The sequence below is a fragment of the Anguilla anguilla genome, chromosome 18 (genome assembly GCF_013347855.1).
Source record: "Anguilla anguilla isolate fAngAng1 chromosome 18, fAngAng1.pri, whole genome shotgun sequence".
NCBI classification, from domain to species: domain Eukaryota; kingdom Metazoa; phylum Chordata; class Actinopteri; order Anguilliformes; family Anguillidae; genus Anguilla; species Anguilla anguilla.
This window is the reverse complement of record NC_049218.1, coordinates 16936766-16952319: the sequence shown is the minus strand read 5'-3', so window position 1 is coordinate 16952319 and position 15554 is coordinate 16936766. Positions and strand designations below refer to the sequence as shown.

The 15554-nt window shown below is 49.8% G+C and overlaps 1 protein-coding gene and 1 long non-coding RNA gene across 9 annotated transcripts in view; one reads left to right on the top strand and one right to left on the bottom strand.

The window, feature by feature from the left end:
- The window catches only part of LOC118218132 (GDNF family receptor alpha-1-like), a 73131-nt gene that overhangs the window by 34422 nt on the left and 23155 nt on the right, over positions 1 to 15554 (top strand). The gene's annotated exons all lie outside the window — the stretch shown is intronic.
- LOC118218133 overlaps positions 1 to 15554 on the bottom strand; it is a 51345-nt gene that overhangs the window by 20294 nt on the left and 15497 nt on the right. For 5 of the 8 annotated variants that reach the window (XR_004763371.1, XR_004763370.1, XR_004763373.1 and 2 more), the window contains exons 7-8: positions 6864 to 7025; positions 1569 to 1779 (exon numbers count right to left, since the gene is read on the bottom strand). This is a non-coding gene — a long non-coding RNA (uncharacterized LOC118218133). Of the gene's footprint in view, positions 1 to 1568; positions 2469 to 2671; positions 6625 to 6863; positions 7026 to 15554 lie in introns of those variants that run through there. The other 3 variants (XR_004763369.1, XR_004763368.1, XR_004763367.1) reach the window with 3 other exon arrangements.

Below are 15554 nucleotides of genomic sequence, written 5' to 3'. Positions count from 1 at the left end.
CTCAGTCCAGGAAGTGATCCGTCTCTGCATTTGGCACAGAAACGGCTCCCTGAAATCAATAAACTCCGAGGCTGGAGCAAAGTGTTCTTTCCTCTGCAATCACTCGCACAGAATAAATCAATTATTAATTGTGTCTATAATGGGATTTTAGCTGAAAATTCATGCACAGTTTCGGGTTCCTCTGTCACATCAGGATGGAAGCCCTCATCAGCCCCCGCTATTGGTTCAATTACAAAAGGGCGCTTGTAATTCCGACGGGTCGTTTAGAAAATGAAGTGGGTGACATGTTTAGCCGCGATTAATAATCTCAAACGCTGGGGAGAAAAGGAGTGATGACTAAGAGGCGTGGGAATATTCCTCCTGACTCTCGTTCATGAACGCGGAGCGGTCTCCCTCATTCCCGCACTCCTTCGCTCACCCGCGAGAGCGCCATGGTTAAGAGTATCGATCCAGGAAAAGATTGAGGTCATTGGCTTCAATTCCGATGCAGTGATTGTATGAAGTCTTTCCTAATCATAATTACAGATGGTCTGAACTTTCCAGTCATCAAAAGCGGAGTGAATAACAAAGTAAAGTACAATGTGGACACTGATATGTTTCTCATGGTGCACACATGCGCACACGCACGCACGCACGCACGCACGCGCTCAAGCACCTTTGAAGGAGACTTCTTTAAACGTGTAGACATCAGTAAACGATACAAGCCTTTAATTATACATCAGTAACACTGGTTACTTAGCGCTAAGTACATATCAGAGTGGACAGATTCCCCCGAAACTCCTCTCAAGATCTGTTAGCCCTGGGATTCTCCTCAGCATTGCAGTATATTAGCCAGTCTGGACGCAGTGTACCATGGGAAATACAATCTGCATTATTTAAAAAGGTTGTAGGTAGACCTTAAAAAAAATCCACTCGATGGGAGATTTTTAGTGACCCATAAAGGTATTGCCTAAATTATTATTTCAGCTGTATATGTCTACAAGTGCATAATTTTTAATGGTATATTCAAGTACAAATATACATATGCATGTAGATGCAATTATCCAGAATGACTTACACAACCTATATGCTTTTATATATAATCAATCCATTTATACAGATGGTTATTTACTAATGCAATTTAAACTAAGCATGTTGTAAGGTCACAGGGGATTCACAGAATCGAAGGGGAATCGAAACAACAACCACAGAGTCGCGAACAAACTACAGCTTACAAAGGAGTAGCTCAGGAAATGTAGGTGGCACTGCCACCAAAGCGGAAAGCAGGAAACAATATTTTAGCACACTAACAGGACTGTGTCAGATAAATAAGCACTGTTGACTTTTATGGACAATGCGTGATGTGCAAGATTTGTCTGGAAAGCAGTCTGAAGGTGAATCACCACTAAAATTCTCTGGGGCGGTGTGGGGGTGGGGGGGTATGAGGTGGTGAGGGTTGAGATGTGGGCTAAGTTTCACAGAATAAGATTAATGGTCCTTTCTGTGTTCATATTTTAGAATCTTTAAACGGGTCAAAGGTTTATGGCGGTGATGTTTGGAAGGACAGCTGGCTTGCGCTTGGTTCTTACCGCTGTGTCTTGTGACCCTGTGCTCCGGTGGTTTGCGGACTCTGGAGACTCCGGGCTTCACTAGGCCTCTTCCCGCTCCATCCTCGGGGGAAGGGCTCACGGCGGCCTTCTCCTGTCTGTCTTGGTGAACGCGGTTCTGGCCGCCTGCTGTTCTGCTGGTCATTTACAGCAGTCCAGCGCCACGCCATATCGAATCACTACGATCCCCTATCTGCAAAGTCACAAAGACAACAAAGCAATGGCCACGTCGACCTTTTATTTTTCCTTTTGAAACCTTATTTCTTAAAAACCGTGACAATTCCTCAGCCACGTATGATTACTAACCTCCAGCCAGTGGGGGAGAATGGAGGTGTGTGGGAATAATGTTCCGAGTTCATTCCGAACATCATTCACTCCGTCAGAAGCAGCAGGCTGAAGTGACAGCCGTCCGTTTGAGCTGGCTCTTGATTATCAGTATTTTTATAACTGTATTATCGGCATCTCTATATGAGGCTCTGCTGACCAATCCTGCACCGTGGAATCGATTCACCCGCAGGACAGTGATGGATGCTTTTGGTCTTTAGAGTATCAGAAAGACGGGATATCTGTTCTTTCCGCACGTGTAAATAACAGAACAGCCCTCCGCGTAACCTTTCCTGTAAGCGTCCGCGATCAGACTCGTATCAAATATTTGTTTCCGCACCGTCCTCTCAGTGCAGAGGAGTGTCAGTCTCCACCATGCCAGCCCCCTCCTTTGATGTGGAAACTGACGGGCAGTGCCAGGTGAGTCATCGCAGGTTCTGTGTTGGAAACTCAACGGGAGTTTTCATGCGGGGAAAACCGCCGCCACCTTCACCGAGGAGACGGCGGTTTTGCCGTGCCGTCCCATCCCTCGGGCAATGTGATTATGTGCGGGCCAGCCTGTGAGAGAGGGCAGTGGGGGGTTACGAATAATTGCGGGGGGAAGTAATTTGGCTCCATGTGACCCTGGGACGACCGTGAAGTCATCAAGTAATTTCATTTAGTAGTGACCTCATGGCTGTGAGTTTGCTCTACTCTAATGGTGATGCGGAGGTACGGATCTGTTTCCCGTGTGGACGGGCCACTGCTGGGGGGGTGGGGGGTGGAGGGGGGGGGGGGGGTTGTGGAGAGATGGACCCTGAGCCAGAAGCTTTCTGCCTGGAAACCTCTGCTCCTGCCTCCCTCCCTCAGCACTGGGAGAGGATATCACAGGAAATGGATATCTTCTGCAATTAGGCACCCATATCCCACATATCGCTCAGCTGCTTCCAGCCCCTGCTAATGGCCCCAAACAACCCAGTCTCTCTGTCTTTCTGTCTTTCCCTCTCTCTCCCTCTCTCTCGCTGTCGCTGTCCCCCTCTCTTCCCTTCTCAATCAATCTGTACCTCAATATCTCCCACTCCACTGCAATACAGCTGCCCCTCTCTCTCTAGTGCTGTATAGCTTACAGCCTGATGTTTAACAAAATATGAACCATTAAATGAGCGCTCTCCTTCCCAAAAGATCTCTCTCTCCATCAGTACCCCCCCCCCACATTTTCTGCTTATCTTTTTATCCTTTCTCCGTCACCCTCCTCCAGTCTCCCCCATCTCATTCTCTCATTCTCTTCCCTTCTCTGACTGAGATATATAGTGGAACTAGCACACCGTTTCCTTATAAGGATGGTCTAAAGTGCTGTTTTTGGGGTCCTTGCCAAACCTGTGGTGCTTTGCCCCATTCCTGCCAAGAATAATAAGGCAGGAAGCATCCATCACTTGCGAACTCACATCACAGGCACTCAATTAAAAGCCCATTGCAGTGAACTGGGTTAGAGGCGTGCTTAAAATGTTGAAAACATGAGATATGAGAATAAATCTCATCAATCAAAGACCCCGTCTCTGTGGTGAATGACAGATACCATATATCCTGCAACAAAAAGTGTGTACATGTCCACGTTCCAGAAGATCAGCTTCCTAGGTCATGAATGGTCATCGAATTGGCTGAATACGATTGGTTAAATTTGAAGGCCCCTGCCGAACAAGATCTGCCTGCAAACTGGTGGACAAGGAAGAGGAAGACAGAGAGAGATAAAATGAGAATGAGGGAAAAGAGAAGGATAGTGATGAAAGGGAGAAAAGGAGAGCGAGGAAAGAAGAGACGGACAGGGGAAGATTTAAAAGGAGGGAGGGAGAGAGAGAAGGGAAATATGCAAAAAAAAAAGAGTGAGAGAAAAAGATAAGAGAAAAAAGGGCAGAGGCAATAGGAAGAAAGTATGAAAAGAGACACCACAGAAGGTTAGCAGTAGATCTCCGAATCACTGTTGCACCTTATCTGAAAATCGTCAGTGAATCGGTGTGTCATACACACTCTGTACTGACCAGGTTTAAAATGCTTCTCACTCAAAAACACTTCCCCTGCCTTCAGATTCTGTATGGGAAGATTAGGAGATATTCAACAGGTCATCCTTTGTCCCTATGATTTTAAAAAGAATAGAGGAAGATCAAGAGAGTCTTTTCGTATTTGAGCAGATATTCAAATGTATTTGCATTTGATTTCCAATATGTTTGATGGTCCTCCAGGGCAGCAGTATCCAATGAATCATGATCTGCCTTTGAAGAGTGAATTACATTGGGATATTCTCATCATTATTCACTCAATTATTAATTGTTGGTGTTTTTGGGCGCTTGTAACTTTGTGTTTGATGTAGTGTATGATGAAAACTCAATGCTTTGGATAAGCTGCTTGTTTTATGTGGGATATTTGGAAAATATCACAGGATTAATTCAAAATTAATATTTCACAAGAACCACTGTTTCACTGTCAGTTTTGATGCGGAAAAAAATATTTATAACTATGCTGTGCCTTCTGAAGTGTGTGTGTTTGCCTTTTCTCCGTGGCTGCTGTTTGATATTCAATTCTGAATTTGTTTTATGTGGCTACCGGTCCATTTATTACAGTAGTGGTATTTAGTTCGATGCAAGCCTTTTTTTGTATTTGCTTCCTCCTCTGTGCCTAATGTTTCCAGAGGTTAAAGATGTGGTTTTAGCGCACCACATGATTCTCTTCTATCGTCACACTGAAAATGATTGACATGAGAGGTGAAATGTCATCTGGCTGAGTCTGACATTGACGGACTGAATTTCCTGTACCCATCAATATTGAGCATAATGATATACAATTATGACCCAAAAAAACTGAAATAAATGCACTTTGAATGCACTTTACAGCTGAGGATAAGAGGCTTATAATACGGTAAAACATGGCAACAGCGCAACATTAAATTGCTAATTAAATCAGTAATTAATGTTAAGTTGCAATTACCTACAGAGCAACCTACCAATTACAGTGAGATGAAGCGTTTTTCAGGAGCTGAAAAGCACAAGCGTTGTTTCTGTTCATTTCCTTGCTGTTAATTGCAATGTCAGGTAATTGCACGCTCTGTTTTATTGCCTAGTCTGCAGCTGTTGCCATTTTAATCCCACAGGCTTTATGCACTGTTGTTATGAGCATACTGTGGTTCAGTGCATAAAGACATGGCATTCCTGTGTGCGGTGGTCGACTGGGCATGACAGATTCTCTCAGCCACAAAAGCAGAGTCGACCATGAGGAGCTATTGCTGGATGGCTGCTGGTCCTTCGGAACAGGCAGATTTGTTGGTGGTTGGCTGGCAAGCGGTTGAACTGGAAACTTCAGGTCAATGCTATGAGATGGAAGAGATGTAGAGTACTGCATGCTAGTCCGAGGTTATAACAAAGACAGACTGGTTTTTTAAGGTTTGTGAAGAACTGGTGTGAAGAAGAGGTAAAAGTGGGCTGAGATCCATGAGTTATAGGTATGAGGAGGGATTAACGCTTGAAAAAGAGACTGAGGGACCAAACGACCTGATTCAGAAGGAAAGCAGTGGTTCAAAGATGGACCTCTGGGGTACACCTTTGCAAGTAGGATTAAGAGATTTCTTCAGACTGACTTTAAAAAGTCTCAATTTAGATATAAAAAAATATATTACAATTTATTATTAACTGTGTGTGTGTTGTTTAGTTTATTACGCACCTCAGGTATGTATGCTCATCCACACAAATGCACACACACACACGTATGCACACACACACAGACACACATACGCACACGCACACTCACACGCACAAATAGATATGCAGACCATCAATACAATAAGCTTTAAGACTGCCAACAGGACCACAGAGACCAATTCATTCACCTTAATAATTTCAGATTTAGTAGTATAACAGATTTGCTCTGTGCTAAATCTCAGCGGTATGCTTCTGGTTTCTGGTCTGAGGAGCTGACTGAGCACCATGCTGGGATGACAATCGGCAGCCCCTTTCAGTAATGCATCGTGGTTTATCAGAGAGCGGATGTTTTTGCATTAAGTGGAACGAGGGGGTGTTATTTGCAGGCATCATAAGCGAGCCCCTCTCTCATTCTCTCCTCTCTCCTTCCCAGTGGGGGGGCTCCTGTTACAGCCTGATCTCTCCGCTGCTTGATAGGTAATGAAACCACCGACAGAAGAAATTCATCTCTTCGTAATGCAATATCCATGGAGCAGTGTACGTCTGCAACCAGAGACTTGTCCCCAGGGCAAACGGGGACATTTAAATTCAGCTTTTGCCATGTTGACTGCAGGAGCCAAATTGGAGGGGCGCGTGTGTGTGTGTGTGTGTGTGTGTGTGAGAGAGAGACAGAGAGAGAGAGAGAAGGGGGATGGGTTTACATGCTGCAGGGATCAATTACTGTGGTTCTGCATTATCTGATGTGCTGTGCTGCCATGTGGGTTATTGGATTGGGACACAGTTCAGAGAAACAGTGACATTATTAAGCTCCAGTGTGGGGAATAGGACGGGGGGGCAACAAAAACAAAACAAAAACAAAGCTGGGGGCTTCCTGCTTCTTCCTTCCCATGATTCCCTGTTGTTTTTCTGCCTTTGCTGCACTTTGGGTTTTGGCCCATTATGAAGGCCCACAGCATCCTGCCTGCTAGCGCTAATCAGGCCAAGTGGGAACTGCTGCTTTAAAAGCTTGCTGAGTGGCCATTACTGGGATGAACAGGAGGGATGCACACCTGTAAGGATACAGGGTTATGTTCAGATGTTCACATCTTAGCAGCCCCCAGGTATTCCAGGCTACAAACACAAAGTATACTGATACACACAGCTGGATGTTCAAAATAGCTGTGTGTGTGCGTGTGTGTGTGTGTGTGCGCGCGTGCGTGGATGGGCAGGTGGGTGTGAACGAGAGAGAAAGAGATAGACCAGTGTGTGACAAGTTCATGTGTGTATGACCAGCACACACTGTACATACCCCTCTAGACTGCCTTTAGCCCCAGTGTATCGCAGAGAGAGCCAATGAGGTGACTCAGATGCCCCGGATCTGGTACTGAAGCGGGGCACTTAGATCCTGTGAGAGCCTAACAATCCACTCCTCTGTGCATCAGCTGCATCGCAAACACTCTCACCGCTGCACCTGCAATCAAATCACAAACTCACTCTTCCTCTCAGTGCACATCGTACCGTCAATCACAGCCCGAACTTTAAGAAACCTACCAGGAAATCAAAAAGACATATAAATGCACTGATTTCAAATGCAATTGATCTCCTTTTATATTTTCTTCATCAGGAGCCAAACATTTTACAAAAAAAAAATCACTGACCACCACTCGGTTTTGTTCTCTCACGTCCACTTTGACCGTGTCACCCTGATTTTAATTTATTTATTTAGTTAAGTGGAGAGAGGAGATGGATCTCCGTGGTGTGATTGGGCGATGGCGCCCGTGCTCTCTGCTCCCGTGCGTGCGCTCTGTGGGGATGACGGACGCGCTCACGGGCCCCATCCTTCCTCACCTAAAGACTCACATCTGCGCCGCTTTGCACCAGCCGGCAGATGGGTACGCAAACTGGATTTATATTCCAATGGTTTTTTAATGGTTCCCTTCTGTTCATTTACAGTCATTATCTATCTGTCTGCTGGGTATTTATACGCGGCAACTATTTCTTTGTCACTTGTCTCCCCCCTCCGCTCAAAGAGGGAGGGGGGAGACGGAGGCGACTTCAGCAGCCATTACGCAAACTCACATCAGGTTACAATTACTACCCAGATTTAATCAAATCTTTGACCCTCCACTGATCACAAATTGCTCAGCCTGTGAAAGTAAAAAAAAAAAACAAATCTTTTGTGTTTATCAAAGGAGTGTGGGTTTCTGTTATAAGCACCTGCCATATAAGCAATTACTTTTTGATTTTGCCATTAACCTTTGGGTTAGGAATTTATCCAGATCTAATCTAGTCCTTCACAGCGGAGGTAAGAGGAGGTGGAGATGAACCTCAGGGCCCTTATCGGAGTGGATAATTACACCTTCCACACTCCACCATGCACCACATCACAAGGACACGCAGCTGTTCAGCCAAACACTCATCAAGAGAGTCTATCCCGACAATATTTGATTCCGCTTTCTTTCCCTGACAGCGCAGGCACTCATTAACTTAGTTATCAGAGTTTTTCAAGTGCAGTTGCCAAATCAGGGGGGAGGAACAGGTGGTTCAGGAAGGTTGGAGTAGCCCTGGTGGGGCGTGGGGAGGGGGGCAACTGTGCGCATGCCAGCATGGAGGAGTCGTGGTAGTGATTGGGGGTATGGCTTTCTGTTTATAGGGGCAGTTAGTAGTAGCATCAGCATCAGCAGCAGCAGCAGTAGGAGTAGTAGCAGGCATAGCAGTAGTAGCAGCAGCAACAGGAATAGTAGCAGCAGTAGTAGCAGTTGTAAGGGGCTTGCGGTAAAGGGCTCTGGATTGTTTATCCAGAGTAATTTGTGGGTGCTGATGAAGGCACCACTAGTGTGATCACACACACACGCGCACGCACGCACACGCGCACGCACGCACACATGCACACATATATTCAGTATATACACACACCGAAACACATACACACACACACACCCGTACACACACTGTGAACTCTCTCAGCCAACGGGGGGTTGAGTGACGGAAGAACCAGCACGGTGAGGCAGAGGTAGTGTTTAAAAAAAGGTCTTTAATAATTATAATGAGTGGGGGTAGAGGTAGGGGGAGCCAAAAACAACTAAAAAGTCTTCCCGGTCGGGGTATCAGGGTTCCGCTCCAGGTCTTCACAGCCTCTTCTGGAGAGAAACGAAAAAAAGAAGTAGGTTAAGGGGGACAGGGCGTGGTCAGCCCGATCCGGGTCCGGTTCCGGTTCCTTGCTCCGGCTGCCGGCTGGTGATCCTCTGTTTCAAGCGAGTTGGCCCACAGCCGCTTCCAGTCTCTTCCTGGTGTAGAGTCGTCCGGCGTGGCTACGACGGCAGCCCCAGCAACTCTCTCCTTCCTTGGGTTGTGCTGCTCTATATAAGCCTGCCTGCTCGTTAGTACAAGCAGCTTCAGGTGGGCGCCGGCAGCCAATCCCGCAAGCAGCTTCAGGTGTGTGGCAGAGTGGAAAATTCCACCTACCTTCCCTCTGCTGCAGCCCTGTCCATGGTGCTGCCGGTTGTCGCCTCAGTTGGTCTGCCGGGGGCTGTCCAGGGTCCTGAACGTCTCTAGACAGGGGTTTGCTAGGTACCGCCCACTCACCACTTTTCCCAGCGGCCGCCGGTGTCGATGGGCTCGGCCGTCCTGGTGGTCTCGTGGGGAGCACCGATAAGGGATCGGGGCGCCACATACCCCTTCCCTCAGCTCCATGCCATTCCCTGGAGCGCCCGTCCATAGGCATTCCTCCCGTCTGGACAGGGCATCAGCATTCCCGTGTAGCTTCCCGGCTCGATGTTCCACCCTGAATCGGAAAGACTGTAGCCCCAGAAACCACCTAGTAACACGGGCGTTACTATTTTTATTCACTGCCATCCATTTGAGTGGGGCATGGTCAGTGATCAGTACAAACTCCCTACCCAGTAAGTAGTACCGCAACTTGTCCATCGCCCATTTGACAGCTAAACATTCTTTTTCAACTGTGGCATAGTTACGCTCATGTTTTAAGAGCTTACGGCTGATGTACGTTACCGGATGCTCGGCCCCCTCCCGGATCTGTGAGAGAACGGCGCCTATCCCCACAATGGAAGCGTCCGTTTGGAGTACGAAGGTCTGATCGAAGACCGGAGTCACCAGAACCGGTTCGCTGCAGAGGGCTTGTCGCAGGGTTTCGAAGGCACCGTCAGCTTCCTCCGTCCAGCCGACTCGGTTGCTTCGACTCTTGGAAGTCAAGTCATGCAGGGGGGCTGCTATGGCGGCAAAATTTGGAATGAATTGACGGTAATACCCAACTAAGCCCAGGAAGGTTCTCACCTGCTTTTGCGTCTGGGGCTTGGGCCACGTCGCGATGGCTTCCACCTTGGTGGATTGGGGTTTCACACACCCTCTTCCGACGGTGTATCCTAAGTAATCCGCCTCCTCCAATCCCAGGCGGCATTTGGTTGCGTTGGCCGTCAGGCCGGCCTCCCGGAGGGCCCCCAGCACCGCCTCTAGCCTGCCCAAGTGGGTTCTCCAATCTGCACTGTGGACCACGATGTCGTCCAGGTACGCCGCCGCATACTCCTGATGAGGCCGGAGGATCTGATCCATGAGCCGCTGGAAGGTTGCCGGGGCTCCGTGGATCCCAAACGGTAGGACCCGGTACTGGAAGAGACCATCCGGCGTCACAAAGGCCGTCTTCTCCTTGGCCTGGGGGGAAAGGGGAACTTGCCAATACCCACGGGTGAGATCCAACGTGCTGAGGAATCGAGCTGGTCCCAGCCTCTCGATCAGCTCATCGACCCTGGGCATGGGGTAAGCGTCAAAACGTGAGATCTCATTTAGCTTCCTGAAGTCATTGCAAAACCGCAGGCTCCCGTCGGGTTTGGGGACAATGACTATTGGGCTGCTCCACGAGCTGCGGGACTCTTCAATGATCCCCATCTCTAACATTTGCCTGACCTCTTCCCGGATGGTATCACGCTGGGCCTCAGGGATCCGGTACGGCCTCAGCCTAACCTTCTTTCCGGGTTCTGTGGTGATGTGGTGGGCTATGATGGAGGTCCGGCCTGGGAGCTTCGAGAACACATCCCGATTCCGTTCCAGAAGTTCTCGGAGATCTTGGAGCTGGTGGCCCGTCAGCTGCTTTCCCATCGTTACCTCAGGGGTGCCCTGCGGGGAGACGTGAGCAGATAGGGCCTGTGCCGGCGGTTGTTCAGTTTCATACCAACGTTTTAACAAGTTTATGTGGTATATTTGGGTGTGACGGCGGCGTCCCGGTTGGCTGACTTTATAGTTGACAGGCCCGGTTCTCTCAACCACTTCGTATGGCCCGTGCCATTTAGCCAAAAATTTACACTCGTGGGTGGGGACTAAGACCATCACTTTATCGCCCGGCTGGAATTCTCTCACCTGAGCTCCACGATTGTATACCCGGGCCTGGGCCTGCTGTGCCTGCTGCATGTTTTCCCGGACCATGGGCCAGATCTGGGCCATCCGTCGGTGCATCTGCTCCACGTGCTCGATGACCGTGCTGTGTCGCGAAGGTTGGCGCTCCCATGTTTCCTTGGCCAGGTCCAACAATCCTCGGGGTCGCCGCCCATACAGCAGCTCAAATGGTGAAAACCCTGTAGACGCCTGAGGTACTTCACGAATGGCAAACATGAGGTATGGTAACAGTTGGTCCCAGTCTTTACCATCTATTTCGATCATTTTTCTCATCATCTGTTTCAAGGTATGGTTAAACCGCTCTACCAACCCGTCGGTCTGCGGGTGATAGACGGAAGTCCTCACCTGCTTCACCTTCAGCAGGTGGCACATCGCCTTCATTACGGTGGACATGAAGCAGGACCCCTGGTCGGTGAGTATCTCCGACGCGATACCCACCCGGCTGAACAGCAGGAACAGTTCTCGGGCTACAGCTTTCCCGGTGGCCGTCCGCAACGGAATGGCTTCTGGGAACCGGGTAGCGTAGTCCATGATGACCAGGATATATTTGTGCCCCCGGCTGGACCTTGGAAGGGGGCCCACGATGTCCATGGCGATGCGGTGGAAGGGGACCTCTATGATGGGTAGAGGGATCAGGGGGTTTTTATACTTCACCTTGGGGCTGTGGAGCTGGCACTCAGCACAGTGGCGACAGTACTCCTCGACGGCCCTCTTCACTCCGGGCCAGTAGAACCGTGCGATTATGCGTTCATATGTCTTCTCCGATCCCAAGTGGGCCCCCAGGAGGTGGGTGTGGGCGAGGTACAGGACCTTTGAAATGTAAGTCTTGGGGACTAACAGCTGGTTAACCATCTCTTCCTTGACCTGGGATACTCTATATAATAACCCCTGCTCACTCATAAAATATGGGTAGGTTGTTTCACTTACCCCCGGTAGTAACTGCCCATCGATCTTCTGGACGTCCCTCCAGGCCTGTGTCAGGTTGGGGTCCTGCAGCTGCGCGGTTCCAAAGCGACCCTGCTCCCCGGTCTGGCTCCCTGGCTGTGGTGCAAACTCAGTGAAGGTCTCATCCGAGCCTACCTCCTCCAGGCCGACGGGGTTCTCGGCTACGGCCTCTGATGCGGTGGCGGTGGTCTCCTTGGTACGGCCGGGTTGTGGCCTCCCCTCACCCGCAGCATCCGTCGGTCCTGCCTGGTTGTCCCCCGAGAGGCCAGCCCAGGCCGGTTGAGTACCCCCTTCGGTGCGCTGGGGTCGCCTCTTCTGGGGTCTGCGCCTGCCCTCTGGTTCGAGGTTCGCTGGAGACTCCTTCCAGTACCTACCAAATACAGCACAGTCCCGGCCCACCAGTACAGGGACGGGCAGGTTCTCCACGACTCCTGCCCGGACGGCCACCGAGCCTCGGGGGGTGGTCATCATAATGTCAGCCGTGAAATACTGCTTAGTGTCCCCGTGAATACAGGCCACGGCAATTGCCTTACCTCGGGAGTCCCCCGCAAACTCCGGCCGGATGAGGGTCACCATACTGCCCGAGTCAAGTAGGGCCTCGGTATCCCGTCCGCCGATGGTTACCGGAAATGTTGGGGCTCTGGCTCCCTCATGTGCCCAGCAGGTGGTGATGTATCGGCACGGGAACACCGGGGGCTCCGACGTATCTGCGGTGGGCATGGGCTCATCCCGGTCGGGGCAATCCCGGGCAAGGTGACCTTCTCTTCCACAGGTATAGCACCTGCGTCTTTCCGGGGGTCCCCTTGGGGGCGCTGTAGGGCGCCCAAGCGGTCGCGGCTCCAGGGGTTCAGCCATTCTCCGGGCGGGGCCTTTCTCCAGCCTGTATCCCCCGGCTGTCCCTCTTACCGTGTCGGGTCGGCTGGTCCGCAGCATCTCCTGCGTGACCTGGTGATTCTCCAATAGGGCAATTAATAGTTCTAGTGTTCGGGGGCCCTGTTGGGCAACATACCTCTTCGCATCCGGGGGCAGGGCCCGGATGCACCGGTCCAGCACCACTCGATCCAATAGGGCGGGACCATCTCCTTCCACCAGCCAGCTCCGGGTGATGCGGCTCAGGGCTGTCACTTGGGCTCTCGCTGGCTGGCTGGGGCTATAGGCCCACTGGTGGAACCGCTGGGCTTTAGCCGGCAAGCTATAGCCATACTGCGCCAGAATGGCTGCTTTGAGGTGGTTGTAGTTGGCGGCCTCTGCATCGGTCAGGTCCCGGCAGGCTTTCTGGGCCTCCCCGATCAGAAACGGCGCCAAGATGCCCCCCCAGTCTCCCCGGGCCCAGCCTTCTCGGTGGGCGGTACGTTCAAACAACTCGAGGTAGGCTTCTACGTCATCCTCAGGAGTCATTTTTGTCAGTACATCCCGCGGCGTCAGTTTGTTCTCTGACGGGCGGGTGACCAGGGCCGCCATGGCTGCCTCCAGCGTCTTCTGCGTCTGCAGCACAGCCTTAATGGCCTCCTCCATTTTACAAAAAAAAAATTTTTTTTTTTTTTTTTTTTAAAGCTGGTTTCTGTCTGGTTCCGTCACCCCGTAGCGTGGAGTTAGCATGCCCGCATCCTCCACCATGTGTGAACTCTCTCAGCCAACGGGGGGTTGAGTGACGGAAGAACCAGCACGGTGAGGCAGAGGTAGTGTTTAAAAAAAGGTCTTTAATAATTATAATGAGTGGGGGTAGAGGTAGGGGGAGCCAAAAACAACTAAAAAGTCTTCCCGGTCGGGGTATCAGGGTTCCGCTCCAGGTCTTCACAGCCTCTTCTGGAGAGAAACGAAAAAAAGAAGTAGGTTAAGGGGGACAGGGCGTGGTCAGCCCGATCCGGGTCCGGTTCCGGTTCCTTGCTCCGGCTGCCGGCTGGTGATCCTCTGTTTCAAGCGAGTTGGCCCACAGCCGCTTCCAGTCTCTTCCTGGTGTAGAGTCGTCCGGCGTGGCTACGACGGCAGCCCCAGCAACTCTCTCCTTCCTTGGGTTGTGCTGCTCTATATAAGCCTGCCTGCTCGTTAGTACAAGCAGCTTCAGGTGGGCGCCGGCAGCCAATCCCGCAAGCAGCTTCAGGTGTGTGGCAGAGTGGAAAATTCCACCTACCTTCCCTCTGCTGCAGCCCTGTCCATGGTGCTGCCGGTTGTCGCCTCAGTTGGTCTGCCGGGGGCTGTCCAGGGTCCTGAACGTCTCTAGACAGGGGTTTGCTAGGTACCGCCCACTCACCACTTTTCCCAGCGGCCGCCGGTGTCGATGGGCTCGGCCGTCCTGGTGGTCTCGTGGGGAGCACCGATAAGGGATCGGGGCGCCACAACACGCACACGAGCACACACACAGTTCTGTTTCGATATGATTACACTGATCGCGTCAGCGCGCGTTCGACGCTTTGCGCACCGCCCCTCGATGCGCTGCCGAGGGAACGTTGCGGGAGCGTTGAGGCAGCGTTTGTGCCCATTTGTTGTTCCCTCTGACAGCTGTAATGCCGGAGCATGTAACACGGCTGTGGCAAATCTTTCTGAGTGGGCTGTCATGGCGCAGGGGCTTAGAGCGGGGCGCTGAGATGAGTTATTTCCTAATGGGAAGTCCCGAGGACAAGAGTCACACGTGCAATCCAGCGGCACATATCACCTCAATAAATCACCTTTATGATTAACCTTGATCATTTAAACACAGGCTAATAAAGGATTATTAATATATTATTAATCCTGGGCTTAGACTGAAACACCGCCTTGTCAATATATCATGAGAACAGAAATGCCAAGTGTATTTTTTTATCATGTCGATTTAAATATATATAGGGATGGCAGACGTGCCGTGATTTAGGGGTAAACAGTAAACCCTGTACTTCTGTGTTTCAGGGTTTACCACAGAAATGACCACAATGGCCATAGATTGTCAGCCTCTACAATAATTAACTATGTCGAAATCAGTTGCTTTCTTTCTATTCCTGCTCGCCTGGTCAGTGTCTACTGCTTGATACTCTATTTACTTTTTAGATTTTAGGGCAGTTTGGCATGGTATGCATAAAATTAACTCCATTCTAGAGAATTAGTACTAAACAGAAACACCATCACCCTTGTAATAATATTTACTCTGACATCATCATGACTGCAGGAGAAAAATGCTGGCGCCACCAGTTTAGGCTCCTCTTCTGTATGATGGGAATCTATACCCGAGAGATTCCACACTGCATTTTTTTGCCAGTTTTATTTGGCAGCCCAGGTCTCTTTTGTATAGTCTGTGTTTCCATTTTTGTGTGTAAATGTGTATATTACACACACACATATTACAAGCACATAACGTAACATTATAGCAATTAACACCAGCACCCTCTGATTTAATGTAAACACACAAATGTAAGATGGGACTTAATACAGCCACACACAATTAACATGTTCTTTCTTCCTCTTCCTTTCTTCTGAATTTCCCTGCTGATTGCATAACCATAACTGCTTCAGTATCGTAATAATTAAACCTCCCCATTGGTCAATATCTATTTCAACCAGTAAATACATTCTCTCATATATAATTAAACCATAATCTGCTGCAGCCAAATGGAATACACAGTAAAAGACATATAATAAAATCATTATTTTCTTTTGAGTTCATAGTGTAGCCAATTTT